Source organism: Sturnira hondurensis, unplaced genomic scaffold, assembly GCF_014824575.4.
Source record: "Sturnira hondurensis isolate 20B ecotype Veracruz unplaced genomic scaffold, ASM1482457v3 Scaffold0008196, whole genome shotgun sequence".
Taxonomy (NCBI): domain Eukaryota; kingdom Metazoa; phylum Chordata; class Mammalia; order Chiroptera; family Phyllostomidae; genus Sturnira; species Sturnira hondurensis.
In genome coordinates, this window is record NW_028080827.1 from 9,276,649 (window position 1) to 9,292,505 (window position 15,857).

The window sequence follows — 15,857 nt, forward strand, 5'->3', positions numbered from 1 at the left end:
AGAGGGAAAATTAAGTAATGATGCTGAGACTTCTAATAGGTAACTGGATCAATGGGGCCAATTAACCAAGACTTCTTCACTCATTAAATAAGTTTTATTTCAATAGGGTCTCCAGTATATGACATTCAGAATATTTCTACTCTAACCTGTCATTTTATCATTATTTTTCACAACTTGAACCCTTGAAATATAAGCTAGCTCCTTTCCTGTATAAGCCCCAAAATTTGGTTCTTAATGAAGGCACCCGTCCCCCATTACCTCCCCCATCCTGCAGCCCACCTTCACAGGAGAAGTAGAATTTCGAATCTGTATCTTGGATCTGTTAGGTTACATGATGTTAATCAAATTTCCTAATCTCACCCAACTTCAGCATTCTCTCCTCTAAAATAGAAATGATAGTTATTAACTTCAAAAAGTTTCATGAGGAGCAAATAAGATATTTTCTGCAAAGTATATGGCATAGTGCTTTGAACACAGGGTTGCTCAATAATATTTTCCCTTGCCCCTTCTAGAGAGATTTCCCTGATCTTCAGTCCCCTGCTTTACTTTCTGCCCTAGTGTTCAAACACATTCAAATGCATGGTTGCAATATTTAGGGCTACCTGTCCTGGTATATCATTCTCCACTGAAATAAGAATTTCAAATGCTATGAACCCTTGCAAATGGAAAACTTATAAGATAGCAAATCAGATTTAATTATATCATTTTTAAAGTTAAAAAAATGAGGAAATAAGAAATTTTCCCTTGCAAGTAACCAAGATAGATCTATATTTATTCCTGTCTCAGATGGAACTACTTACTGGAGGAGAATAAAGGTACACCTCACAGATATTGCAGGTCAGTTCCAGACTACTGCAATGAAGCAAACGCCTCAATAAAATGAGTCTTTTTGCTGGTGGAGGTGTTGCCTTCAGCTTGTAAAAAAACGTAACATCTGTAAAATGCAATAAAGTGAAACACAATAAAGCAAGGTGTGTCTGCAGGCAAAAAGGAAGAGCCCTTTGTTATACTTCAAAGCTCTACAGTCTGTTCAGTGAAAATAGAATTGGTACCTTCATTCTGAAGCCTAAAGCAAAGCCACAAGGAGAGGTCAAATACAGTATAAATAAGCTTATTTTTTAAATTATTAACAGTGCTAATGCTGATTTTCAGTTGGCATATGTTGAACTAGACATCTATGACAGGGGATCACTAATTCCATCCACTATCTTCCAGAATGGTCTTTTGAAGTCTTAAAACAGCTTCTGTCTTTCAGTAGACACTTTGAACATTTTTTTTTCAAGGCTACTAATTTTGACTGTGCCTTTTGACTATTGTTTTCTGTTCCCAAATTCAATGTTTGTTTATATATATATATATATATATATATATATATATANGCTCAGAGTGTGCTCTTCCGATCTATATATATACACACACACACACACACACATATATATAAACACTATATATATATATTCAAAACTGTAATAATTTTACTTTTTAAATGATTTCAAATGCTCTCAGCCTACATGAAATACTTCTGTGTTAAGTGTGCTGGATATAGACTCCCATGGAGCTGATATATAAAAGTTAAAAACCTATGTTTATTGGCATTTAGAAACTGGAAGCACAATTTCAAAATATGGATATGTTAATAGAATGTTAAGAGGTATATAGAAAGAACACATTTAAGGTCTCTTTCTATGATGTATGTTTTAAGTCAATTTTAATTAACAATACTGAGCTTTCACACACATAATTATACTGAGTCAAAAGAAATGTGCACAATATTGTTTAAGTACAACCATCAGCCTCAAGGAGAACCTGACACTTGAGAAAGTGTCAACCATTTCTAACGGAGTGGGAGTCCAGAGACTGCATAAAAACAGAGAAAGTCTCAAACGACAGATTTAGCTTATGTATCCATTTAATGAAGAGGGATTATGGCTTCTAAGAAGAAAAACAAAAAGATCAGAAATTTGGGTACAAAGAAAGGATTAGGGCAAAGATGAAGGCAAATATGATAACTAAAAAAAGAAAGTTCTACAACTGCGTTTAAAAACTTCTAGTCTTCTTAAAGTTACTTAAGCCCTCTCCCCAGCCCGCTCCTGAACCCAGAAAAGACACCCGCTTTCAGGCTGCCTGTCATTATCAAACCCAATAAGCATTGACAGCGATCGAATCTTTATGGGACCTTTATTCAGATGGTTGGCGATTTGTGAAGATGCGGGTTCATAGCCTAACAGACCATCTTCTTTTCTTTCCAGGCCAATATTTTTATAGCACGGAGTAAACAAGCTGCAGTGAGGGCTTTGAGATGGAGGGAGGATTAGGTGAAAGAAGCTGCAACATTCCTGTCCTGTGCAGTTAGTTGCTCCCAGGGACAGCTGATCGCTTCTCTCTCCCTGAAACTATGCCATGGATGCCTCCACTTGTCCCACGCGGTAATCTTTAGCAGAGCCCCAAGAGGCCAGCTGTTTTCCCAAAAGCCAGGACAGGCCTTATCTGTAGTTTCTGAAACAAAAGTTTTAACATATACCTTGCTTGCTAGGCTTATAACTTTTTACCTCAAACTAAAATTTTCCAACTCTTGAGTCCCCTATCACTTAAACCCACTGACAAGGTGGAGTTAATTTGTTCATGGTTCTGATTAGTAGTTTCTTCTCTCAGTAGACATTTTGCCTACTCATTTTTATTGTCTGACAAGCAGGCAATGTTTACTAACAAATCCTTTTCTGTACTTCTTCTGCCAAGATTTGGCCAGGCAGGTAAAGGCCTAACCCAAACTCAGACCCAACCTGCTGTCAAGGGATCAGCCTGTTTGGTGTATATGTGTGAAGAAGCCTGAGGGCAAAAATTAATAAGACGGTAAAGGAGAATATATGGAAACTCTCAGTACTTTCTGCTCAATATTGTTATAAAACTAAAGCTGCTAGAAAACTATCTACTAAAAAAGTTATTAGGATACAATATAGCTATAACTCTGAAGATAATAACAAGTAAGGAGAACTTCACTTGCTCAGACTTTAATTAATAGAAGATTCTTTGCTAACTGTGGTCATGAGAAGTGCCTAACTGCCAGTAAGTACAGAGCCCTACATAGCTTCGATACCAAGACATGACAAAATACAACACATCTTCTCTCCTCCCTAGTGACTCATCATTTACAATATTTTATCCCACACTTTGATTTCTACTTAATATGCAAAGTCAAGAACATCAGGTGATTCTGAAAGACCAATGGGCTAAAAGGAATTTTATAAGGAAGTCAAAAATATCTCGAGACAAATGAAAATGGAAGCACAAGCCCTGGCTGGTGTAGCTCAATGGATTGAGCATGGGCCTGCAAACCAAAGCATCGCAGTTCAATTCCCAGTCAGGGCACATGCCTGGGTTGCAGGCCAGTTCTCAGCAGGGGACTCAAGAGAGGCAACCATACATTGATATTTCTCTCCCTCTCTCCTTTCCTTCCCCTCTAAAGGTAAATAAAATATTTTTAAAAAAATAAAATGGAAGCACAATATACTGAAATGTTATGGGGTGCAGCAAAAGCCATTCTACAAAAAAGCTTATAGTGAAAACACCTACATGAAGAAAAAACAAAGATCTCAAATAAACAATTTAACTTGATACCTCAAAGAACTAGAAAAAGAAGAACAAACTAAGTTCAAAATTAGATAGAAAAAAGGAAACAAATATCAGAGCATAAAAACTGAAATAGAAACCAGAAATATGCAATATAAAAGGTTAATGAAACTAACAAAATTTTACCTAGATTAACAAAAATAAAACAACACTCGAAAGCAGAAATAAAAAAGAATCAAGATCAGAGCATAATTAAATGACATAGAGACTAAAAAAAAAATCCAAAGAATCCATGAATCCAGGAGCCTGTTCTTTGAAAAGATAAACAAAATTGACAAACATTTAACCAGATTCATCAAGAAAAAGAGAGAACCCATGTAAATAAAATCAGAAATGAAAGAGGAGAAGCAACAACTGACACTACAGAAATACAAAGGATTGTAAGAAATGACTATGAACAATTATATGCCAAAAAACTGGACAACCTAGGCAAAATGAACAAATTTCTGGAAACATACAATCTCTGAAAATTGAATCAAGAAGATTCAGAAAGCCTGCATATTCCAAAAACAGCTAGAAAAATTGAAGCAAAAATCAAAAACAAAATTCCTAGCACACAAAAGCCCTGGACCAGATGGCTTTACAGGAAAACTTTACCAAATACGGAAAGAACTAATACCTATCCTTCTCAAACTATTTCAAAAAATTGAAGAAGAGGAAAGGCTCTCAAACTCTTTTTGTACTGCCAGTACCATCCTAAATCCAAAACCAGGTAAAGACACAACAAAGAAAGAAAATTACAGGCCAATGTCTATGATGAACACAGGTGCTAAAATCTTCAACAAAACACTGGCAATCCAGATACAGCAATACATTAAACATCATACAACACAATCAAGTGGTATTTATCCCAGGGATATAAGGATGGTATAACACTCTCAAATCAATAAACATAATACATCACATAAACAAAAGGAAAGACAAAAATCACATAATCATATCAATAGATGCTAAAAAAAAGCATTTTATAAAACCCAGCATGCATTAATGATAAAAACACTCAGCAAAGTGGGACTAGAGGGAGCATGCCTCAATGTAATAAAGGCCTTACAAGGGAAACCTACTGCCAACATCATACTTAATGGGCAAAAACTAAAGGTGTTTTCTATAAGATCAGGATCAAGACAAGCGAGCCTACTTTCGTTACTCTTATTCAACACAGTATGGAAGTTCAAGCCGCAACAACTAGACAAGAAAAAGAAATAAAACATAACCAAATTGGAAAGGAGAGGTAAAACTGTCATTATTCGCAGAAAACATAATAGATAGTGAACATAGAAAACCTTATAGTCTCCACCAAAAAAGCTACTTGACTTAGTAAGTGAATTTAGCAAAGTAGTGGAATACAAAGTCAATATTCAGAAATCAATAGTATTCTTGCACACCAACAATGAATTATCAGAAAGAGAAACTAATAAAAATAATCCCAGTTACTATAGCAACAAGAAAAATAAAGTACCTAGGAATAAATTTTAACTAAGAATGCAAAAGACTTGCACTTGGAAAACTATAGAACACTGAAGAAAGAAATTAAGAAAGATACAAATAAATGGAAGTATATATTGTGTTCATGGATTCAAAGAATTAACATCATTAAAATGTGCATTCTACCCAAAGCAATCTACAGATTAAATACAATTTCTACTAAAATGTCAATGGCATACTTCACAGATCTAAAGCAAATATTCCAAAAATTCATATGGAACCAAAAAGACCCTGCATAGCTGCAGCAATCCCAAGAAAGAAGAACCAGGTTGGAGGGATCCCAATACCTGATATTAAACTATACTTCAGGCCACTGTAATCAAGACAATCTTTTACTGGCATAAGAACAGACACATAGATTCAGTGGAACGACTAGGGAGCCTAGAAATTAACCCCTGTCTCTACGGTCAATTAATATTCAACAAAGAGGGCACAAGCATAAATAAAATGGTAGAAGAACAGCCTCTTCAATAAATGCTGTTGTGAGAACTGGACTGGTACATGAAAAAAATGAAACTAGACCACCAAGTTACACCATACACTAGAATAAATTCAAAATGGATAAAGGACTTAAATTTAAGTTGTGATACCATAAAAGTCCTAGAGGAAAATAGGCAGTAAAATTTCAGAAATCCTATTCAGCAATATATTTCCTAGGGCAAATTATACAAAGGAAATAATAAACAAATGGGACTACATCAAACTGAAAAGCTTCTCAATCATCATCAAAATTAAAAGGAAACCAACTGTATAGAAAAACATATTTGCCTATAATAACTCAGACAAGGGTTTGATCTCCAAAATATATAAAGAACTCACACAACTCTAAACCCAATTAAAAAATGGGCAAAGGACCTCAACAGGTCCTTTAAGGAGGACATATAGATGGCCCATACACAAATGAAAAGATACTCAACATCACTAGCCATCAGAGAGATGCAAATAAAAATCACAATGAGATATCACTTCACACCTGTCAGAATGGCCATCATTAATAAATCAACAAACAACAAGTGCTGGCAAGGGTGTGGAGAAAAGGGAACTCTAGTGCACTGTTGGGAATGCAGACTGGTGCTGCCACTGTGGAAAAGAGCATGGAATTTTCTCAGAAATTTAGAAATGGAACCATCTATGACTCAGTGACTCCACTGCTGGGAATATACCCTAAGAATCCTGAAACACCAATTCAAAAGAACTTATGCACATCTATATTCATAGAGCACTATTTATAATAGCTAAGTGTTGGAAATAGCCCAAGTGCCCATTAGTAGATGAGTGGATTAAAAAATTCTGGTACATTTACACAATGGAATACCACGAAGTAGAAAGAAAGAAAGAAAGTCTTACCTTTTATGATAGCATGGATGGAACTGGATAATATTATGATAAGTGAAATAAGCCAGTCAGCAAAAGACAGATACCATATGACCTCACTTATAACTGGAATCTAATGAACAAAGTAAACTAACAAGAAAAATAGAACCAGACACATGGAAATGTGGAACAGACTGATAGCTGTTGAAGTGGAGGAAGGAGAATGCTGGAAGGAAGGGGAAAAAATAGTCAAAAAAAAAGTATGCATGACACATGGACAATGGAGAGGGGATTGACTGTGGGTAAAAGGGAAAAAACTGGGATAATTATAATAGAATGAACAGTAAAAATCAAATAAAGAAGACATAATAAATAACAAATACTAAGGATCATAAGAAAATTTATGAACAAATATATGCCAACAAAATTGGACAATCTGGAAGAAATTGATAGAATCCTAAAAATATACAATCTACCAATACTAAATCATAAACATATAGAAATTCTGAACAGACCAATTATGAGTAAAGACATTGAATTAGTAATTAAAAACCTCTCCCCCAAAAAGGAAAGTTCATGACTAGAAGGCTGCACTGGCAAATATTTTTGCCAAATATTTAAAGAAAAATGAACACTAATACCTCTCAAACTCTTCCAAAAAATTGAAGTGCAAAGAATACTTCTGAACTCATTTTATGAACTCAGAATTATGCTGATAGCAAAAGCAGACAAGGACACAACCAAAAAGAAACTTGCAGGCCAATATCCTTGACATTCATGCAAAATTTTTCAACAAAATATTAGCAAGCCAAACTCAACAGCACATTAAAAGGATCAACAGGTTTATTCTTGGGATGCCAGATGATTCAACATACACAAATCAATCAATGCGATGCACCAAATTAACAAAATGAAGGATAAAAATAATATGATCATCTTAACTGATGCAGAAAAAACAATGGACAAATTCAAGATCTTTTCATGGTTGTAAAAACTCTCAATAAATTAGGTATAGATGAAACATACCTCAAAATAACAAGGACGCATATGACAAGTCCACAGCTGTCATACACAATCTGAAACCAGGCACACAAGGATGCTCACTCTCACCACTTCCATTCAATATAGTACACCAACAAACAACCATCTAAATGAGAATTTAAGGAAACAAATCTATTTACAATAGTATCAAAAAAAGAATAAAATACTTAGAAATAAACTTAACCAATGAAGTATAACATCTATACACTGAAAACTCTAAGGCTTTGATGAAAGAAATTAAAGACACATAAATCCAAAGATCTCCTGGATTTATGGATTGGAAGAATTAATATTGTTAAAATGCCCATACTACACAGAATAATCTATATATTCAATGCAATCCCTACCAAAATGCCAATAATCCTAAAATCTGTATGGAACCACATAAGACCTCAAATAGCCAAAGCAATCTTGAGCAAAAAGAGCCAACCTAGAGCAACCACACTTTCTGATTTTAAACTGTATTACAAAACTACAGTAATCAAAACTGTATGGTATTGGCATAAAAATAAACATACAGCTCAATGGGACAGAATTGAGAGCCCAGAAATAAATCCATGCTATATGTTCAATTACTTTTCAACAAAGTCACTAAAAAAATACAAAATGAGGATAGGATAAACTTTTCAATAAATGGTAATGGGAAAACTGTATATTCACGTGCAAAAGAATAAAACTGGACCCCTATCTTACAACATACACAAAAATCAACTTGAAATGGATTAAGGACTTTAAATAAGACCTGAAACTATAAGAAGAAACTATAAAACAAGAAGAAAACAGGGGATAAGCTATTCAACATCAATCTTTACAATGATCTTTTTTTTTTACTTTGACGCAAAAAGCAAAGACAATAAAAGCAAAAATAAACAGTGGGACTACATCAAACTAAAAGTTTCTGTGCAGCAAAGTAAACCACAAATAAAAAGACTACCTACAAAATGGGAAACAATATTTTCAAAGCACACATCCAAAAGAAGATTAGTATCAAAATATGCAAAGAGCTCATACAACTCAAAGGCACAAAAAAAGTGTCCAATTTAAAAATGGGCACAGGATCTGAACAGATATTTTTCTAAAGAAAACATACAAATAATCAATATATATGTGAAAAGATGCACAACATCAATAATCATCAGGAAAATGTGAATCAAAACCACAGTGTGTTTCCCCTTCCTATCCATTAGGGCAGGGGTGTCAAATCAGCAGCCTACATGCAGCCCAGGATGGCCATGAATGCAGCCCAATACAAAATCATAAATTTACTTAAAATATTATGAGATTGTTTTGTGATTACATGTCACCATGTCATGTAAAATAAATGTACATCTGCCCTCACTATTTGTGTGCATGTATGGCTTTAGTTTTACAGCAGTGTACGGCTTCCAGCATGTGACCTTCTAAGCAAGAACAGTAGAACTGATACCATCAGACATTACCTGTGCTCATAGTGACTTGGCAAGGCAGTGATTAGCAGTAATATTTCAACCTACCATTGCAATGTTAGGCATTTAATGTCATTTAGAAGTCAGGTAAGCATTCTTATTTGATTATTAAAGGTACCTCCACACCTCAGCAATGCCTCACACATCTCCTGCCACACTTTGCAATCAGCCATCTGCATTACCCTGCATCGGCAGCCAAGAGGGCTATGGAAGGGCCCAAACCTTGCTTTCAATTTTCTTGTCAACTAATTTTCATAATAAATCTAAATTAAATCCCTATCCATTATTATTTTTAACCCTAGCATGGCTTCTACAATGTCTCAAAAGAAATAAGAACCCAAAAGAAAAATTACTGATGAAGAAAGATGGTTCAATGATAAATAGATGACTACTTTTTTTTTCAGGCAAAGAATAAGGCACTGTGCTTAATGTGTAGAGAATTTGTGCAAGTTTTCAAAGTCTATACTTTGAAAAGATGTTACATGCAAAAGCATACGGCCAAATTCAGTTCATGTGAAGAATTGTGTCATAAGGATGAAATAGAGGAATTGAAAAAAACTGTCTTCTCAACAAAAATTGTTTCAAAAAGTTACAACTCAGATAGATTCCATTGTAAAAGCTAGTTATGTGGTAGCATATTTAATAGCAAAAAAATCAAAAGCATTTACTGATGATGAGTTTATTAAGCAATTATAGAAAGCACGGCAGATATAATTTGCCCTGGAAAAAGGGGGGATATTTTTGAAATCAGTTTGTCTCACCAGACTATAGCCAGGCAAACTGAAGAAACTGGAAATCTATCAAAAGAAGTTTGAAGAGTAAAGCTGCTAATTTTAAATTTTATGCTTTGGTGAAGGATGGTAGTACTGATGCTACAGATATAGTTCAACTTGCCATTTTTATTAGAAGTATTGATAATGAATATAATGTCATTGAAGAAATGGCTTCTTTAGTGCCATTAAAAGACACAACTAGCCCTGGCTGTAATGGCAAAGTGGATTGAGTGCCAGCCTGCAAACCCAAGGGTCGCCAGTTGGATTCTCAGTTAGGGCACAGGATTGTGGGCCAGGTTCCCAGTAGGGGGCACACAAGAGGCAACCACACTTTGGTGTTTCTCTCTCCCTCTTCCTCCTTCCCTTCTCTTCTAAAAGTAAATAAGTAAAATCTTTAAAAATTTTAAAAAGACATGACTAAGTCAAGAAGCAGTGAAAAGTATGTTGAAGTGACTTTCTTTGTCCATTGTCCACACGTCTGGCAGAGGTACTGATGGTGCCCCAGCGAGGGCAGGTGAAAGAGAGGGACTTGTACAATAATGAATAGAAGACAATGCCATTGCCAACCAAAACTCATATTTGATGATGTACATATTTGATGTACATTGCATAGTACATCAAGAAAATTTATAAACAAAAGCTTTAAAAATGTATAACATCATGCAAATCATTATCAAGACTGAATTTCGTTTAAGAGCCAAGCAAGAGATTCAATCAGCACTAATTCCAAGAATTCCTTCCTTAAAATTATTGATGCTGACTATGGCAACATCAAAATTTAATGTTGCCATAGTCAGCATCAGAAGTCCAAGTCAAGGACAAATTTGGAAAAGATTTTATGATTTGCAACATGTTATCAAGTCATTTATGGTATCAAAAAACAAATTTATGGCGAACTTCACGACGAAAACTGGCTTACAGATTTAGCATTTTTTAGTAGATTTAAACACTCATTTAAATGAGTTATACATGTAACTTCAAGGTGAAAACCAATTTACCAATATTATTCCCCCCTATGGTTTAAAACCATAACAGCTTTCCAAATGAAACTGAAATATGGCAAGCTCAAATTAAGGCAAAAAATTTTATGCATTTCAACACATTGGCTAAACAAAGTCCTTTGAACAGCTAAAACTATGCAGCCTTGCTTTTGAATTTGATACAAGAATTTGAAAACAGATTTAAAGATTTCTGGGAAAATCATCAATATTTTGCTATATTTGTGACTCCATTTTCATTTTACATGAATATATTACCTGCCAATTTTCAAAGGGAATTCATATAGTTGCAATCTGACATTCAACTTAAAGAAAAATTTGATCCTGTCTCTTTACTGGACTTTTATAGGCCCTATATTCCCAGTCAAATATCCCTGCTTCACAATCATGCCTCATTCATGTCATCGCTATTTGGCAGCACCTACATTTGTGAGCAACTATTTTCAAGAATGAAACACATTAAGAGTACTATAGAAATGAAGAACACATGGAGGGTTAGCAACAGAGGAGTGGGAGGAGGAGAAGGGGGAAGAAGATACAGAAAATAAGTAGCATAGATGGTAGGTAAAAAATAGGGGGGAGGTCAAGAATAGTAGGGGAAATACAGAATCTAAAGAACTTGAGACAAGTGGTCATAAACTAAAGGGGGGGGGGAATGGTGGGGGATGGGGTATGCAGGGTTGAGGGGAATGAAGGGGGGAATACAACAACTGTAATGGTATAATTAATAAAATATATTTTTTTAACAAAGAGTAAAATTAGAACCAAAATATCTGATGAGCACTTTGAAAACTCACTGAGAACACAACTACTTCTATCAAACCAGATATTGATGCACTAGTTTCTCAAATACAGTGTCAAATATCTCACTAGTTTATGTTGCCCTATTTTCTTTTATATTAAAAAATAATTTAAAAATCAGTGACATTTTATTACTTAGATAGGTACATTTACTATATTAGTGATCACAAACTAGGGACCTGCTCAATTATTTTTAAAGATTGTCGAAAGGGCTGCTGCATAATAATTAGGGTAATTATGTGAGGACTTTTTTAACTAATTGTGGCGGCAGATATAATAAAAATTATGCATGGAACTTTTTTCCTCACCAGTTTTCATTAGTGTTTGTGTATTTAATGTGTGACCCAAGACAACTCCTCTACTTCAAGTGTGGCCAGAGACTCCAAAAGGTTAGACACCCCCATATTAAGTTACCTGTTATCAGAAAGCCAAGAAATAATATGTCAACAATAATGAGGAGAAAGGGAAACCCTTGTATACTGTTGGTTTGGAATATAAACTGATACAGCCACTATGAAAAACAATATACAGTCTCCTCAAGAAATGAATAATGAAAATACCATATGATCCAGCAATCCCACTTCTAGGAATACATCCAAAGGAAACAAACTCAGCAGCTCAAAGAGATTTCTGTACTGCCACGTTCATTTCAGCACTATTCACAGTAGCCAAGATATGGAAACAACCTAAGTTTCTACAGGTAGATAAAGAAAATGTAGTACATATATAGGATGAAATATTATTCAGCCTTTAAAAAGGACATCCTGCTATTTGTATTAAAATGGGTGAATTTGGTGGGCATTAAGCTAAATGATATAAGCCAGACGGAGAGAGACAAATACTGCATGGTATAACTTTAATGTGAAATATTTGAAAAAAAAGTTGAACTCATAGAAGCAGAGTAGAATGGTGTTTGCCAGGGGCTAGGAGGTGGAGGAAATGGGGGGAGGTTTGCAAGGGTACAAGCTCCCAGTTGTAAGATGAACAAGTTCTGAGTATCCATTGTATAGCATAGTGACTACAGATGCTAAAACTGTACTGTACAATATAATCATAATTTCTTAAGAAAATAGATGTTAAGTATTCTCACACAAAAGAAAGTAGTTGTGTGAAGTGATACATGTGTTAATTAACTGGATGGTGGGAATCTTCATAATATATACAAATACCATATCATCATTTTGTACATTTTAAATATGTTACAGTTTCATTTTTCAGTTATGTAACTATATTATATAGTGTATATATATTAAATATATATCAGTAGGTAAAGCTTTTGGGGTAAGGAAGTGATTTTTTGCATCTTTCTTAAAACAACTGCCCTCTTACCCATTCAGAATACCTGGGGGAGATGGACCTAAGAGTCCTTCTCTTATACACATTTAGAGATACAAAAGAGTATTTTCTTACCCAGACCCACCAATTCATCAAAAAAATTAAAGACTGCCCTGTTCTGAGTACAGTGTCTATTACTAGACACAGATCAATAAATAAGGTACAATCTATACCCTTCAATGGCTCACCCACCACCTATCAAGAAAAATAAAAGACATTTACAAATAATCATAACACAAGATGAAGAATGATATGTGTCATGAAAAGGGGCAGAAAACATTACGGGTGTCTAGGCAAAAGAGGGTAAACTTTGTTGAGGCCCAGGAAATATTTCAGGGCTTCAATGCCACTTGAGAAAATACTTGAAAAATAGATCAGGGTATTGTGCACAATTATAACTGTTCTCAATTTCCCACACAGGGAGAATTATACGTCCCTGCCGTTTTGAATCCAGAAGCCTCTCTGTGGCTTGCTCTGCCACTGCTGGAAGTGGAAGTGTGTGTGCTGTTTCTTTGGGCTCTTTCCCCATTGTGGTTGGGACCCACAGATGTCCAAATGGTAGCTTCCTTATCACATCAGAGCAACGTCCACTGAGGCCCCTCTTCTTTCCTTCTGGCTTCTCCTTTCTACCAAGGTGATCAGCCCATGAAGAGAGGGTTTCCCAAGGCCACATTAAGCAATATTCCTCCCCATTTTCATTGCCTTCATTAGCAGCCCATGTTTGCTAACTACACTGGCTAACATTTTTCTCTTGTCAGGACTGGATTTGCCAAGGTCAGGCCTTATGCAGACCCCAGACCTAATTTGCAGCCAAGGGAGCTCCTGCTCACTGGCTAAGATAATGGATAACTTCTTGTACCAGTGTAAACGTAAACCTTTGTTGTTACAAACCACTGAGACTTGGAGAGAGCTGATGACTGCAGCGTACTTGACTCTACCCTGCCTCATTCAGCAGGATTTCAATGTGTGAAGAGAGAGGTGGTAGATAAATGGAGAGAATTCTGGAACTCTGGAAACATTTATGAAAAAAAAACAATCATTCAAAAGTGTTACCAGTTAAGGCAGTGATTTTCAACCTTTTCAATCTAGTGACACACATAAACTAATTACTAAAATTCTGTGGCTCACTAAAAAATGTATTTTTGCCAATCTGACCAAAAAAAACAGGTATACTTTTGATTCGTGAACATGGGATAGCTATTGCTGTGCTAGCTATTGTCATTTTTTTACTTGACAATCTAAGGGAAAAGAAGTCAATGCCCCTGACAAAATAGGTATTGAATGTTTTAACAATTCTTGCAGCACACTGATTGAAAATGGCTGGCTTGAGGTGTATAAACAGAAAGTGAAGCCAATGTTTAAAAAAAAATTGCAAGTTCTTATACCCAGTGATATCCATCCTTCATTCAAGTAATGTTTTCTCCAAATTTTGTTGATTTCTCTACCTACTTTTATTTCTTTTATTTAATCTCACACACAAAAAAATTGACTCAATATTATTCTCTCATCTCCAGGTGACATTTAAAGGTTAAATTAAATCCAGCAAACTCTGATTTATGTGGCTCTGATAAATCATGACATTTTCCAAATGAGTCTATAAAAAATGCATAGATGATAGATACTACTGAGGCTTTGGGGGTATGATGATTTCTGCACTAAAGAAATATGCAAATTCTGCCTTTTGAATTGCCATCATATGCCTATGTCTTCTTGATTTAGGTAGTAAAATAATATGTTACAAGAGAATTTCTGCTCTCCAAAATTTAGAAGCTATTTTCTGACTAGGTAAGAAGACTTTGGACAAGTAACTAGCCTCTCATACCACTTTCTCACTTTGAAAGGGACATACATAAATTTACAATTCTTTTCTAATAGTCTTATTAAAATGAAATGGCCACATATAGCCTAAAACTATCATTCACCTTTACTGTATAATAAGTGAAATATCCTTCATTCACATAGTCTATTCCTAGCCACAAAGGGCTTTTACACACATAATCTCATTTAATTCTATTAACAACTTTGAATAGCACTGTTATACTCATTTTAAACAATGAGAATACTGAGTTTCAGAGAAACTGAAATATTTCTGTGAATTGTATTTATTTTAAATTTAAGTCACAAAATTACACACAGTAGAGCTATTACTCGAACCCCCAAACCCTGGCTCTCACTATTACAGTCAGGTTGGTACCCTTCGTACCCCATTTTAAACCCTGCTCCTTCACAGATGAAGCCACAGGCATCAAATTACTCTCTCCAGATGTGCTTTTTGATGGTCTAACGCCTGGACTGCTCCTTTTGGTCTTGCTCACACCAATTGCATAGCCTTCACTACTCATCTAATCTATGCTTTGACTTCTCAGAAGTTCTTCTTGGTTCCTGAGACCTTATTTTTCATCCTTCTCAAGAGACATCAAAACTGATCCCTCCCCCCTCACTCCTGGCAGTGATTTCCCTGGTGGCCTAAAGCTCCAAATGCTACACTTTGCAAAGAATTTAGCCTTCTTTCACTTCCATATGAACATGAACTTGAACATGAACATGCATACATGTGCATAGTGGGCTCTTACACAAAACAACTCTTTCATACATTTTAATCATTCAATATGTTTTCCTAGGAATATAATTCACATTTCAATTCCAACCAAAACTAATAAAACATTTCTGATCTTATTCTCTCCATCTAAATGGGTTTCTGTGCTTGTTTCTAGGACACACGTACATACGTAGTCACAGTAACTCCCTGCAGCCCACAACACAATTCTCCACCTGTATTTTACAGACATGCCCCCATGTCAATAGCAGGTGTCAATAAAAGTCAACAACTATGAACAAGCCCTAGAGTCAAAAAACATCCCACAATTCATGGTAGGGAAGTGACGCGGTCCAGCCACAGCAGGGTCCAGGGGTCCCTTGAGGTGAGGATAGGCATCAGCAATGGGTAACAGGCAACTACACAGCTCAAACGCAGGTGAAGGACTGTTCCATTTATTGCAAGTACAAGCAGGTTTTTATATTTTCATTTCTGGTAGTGA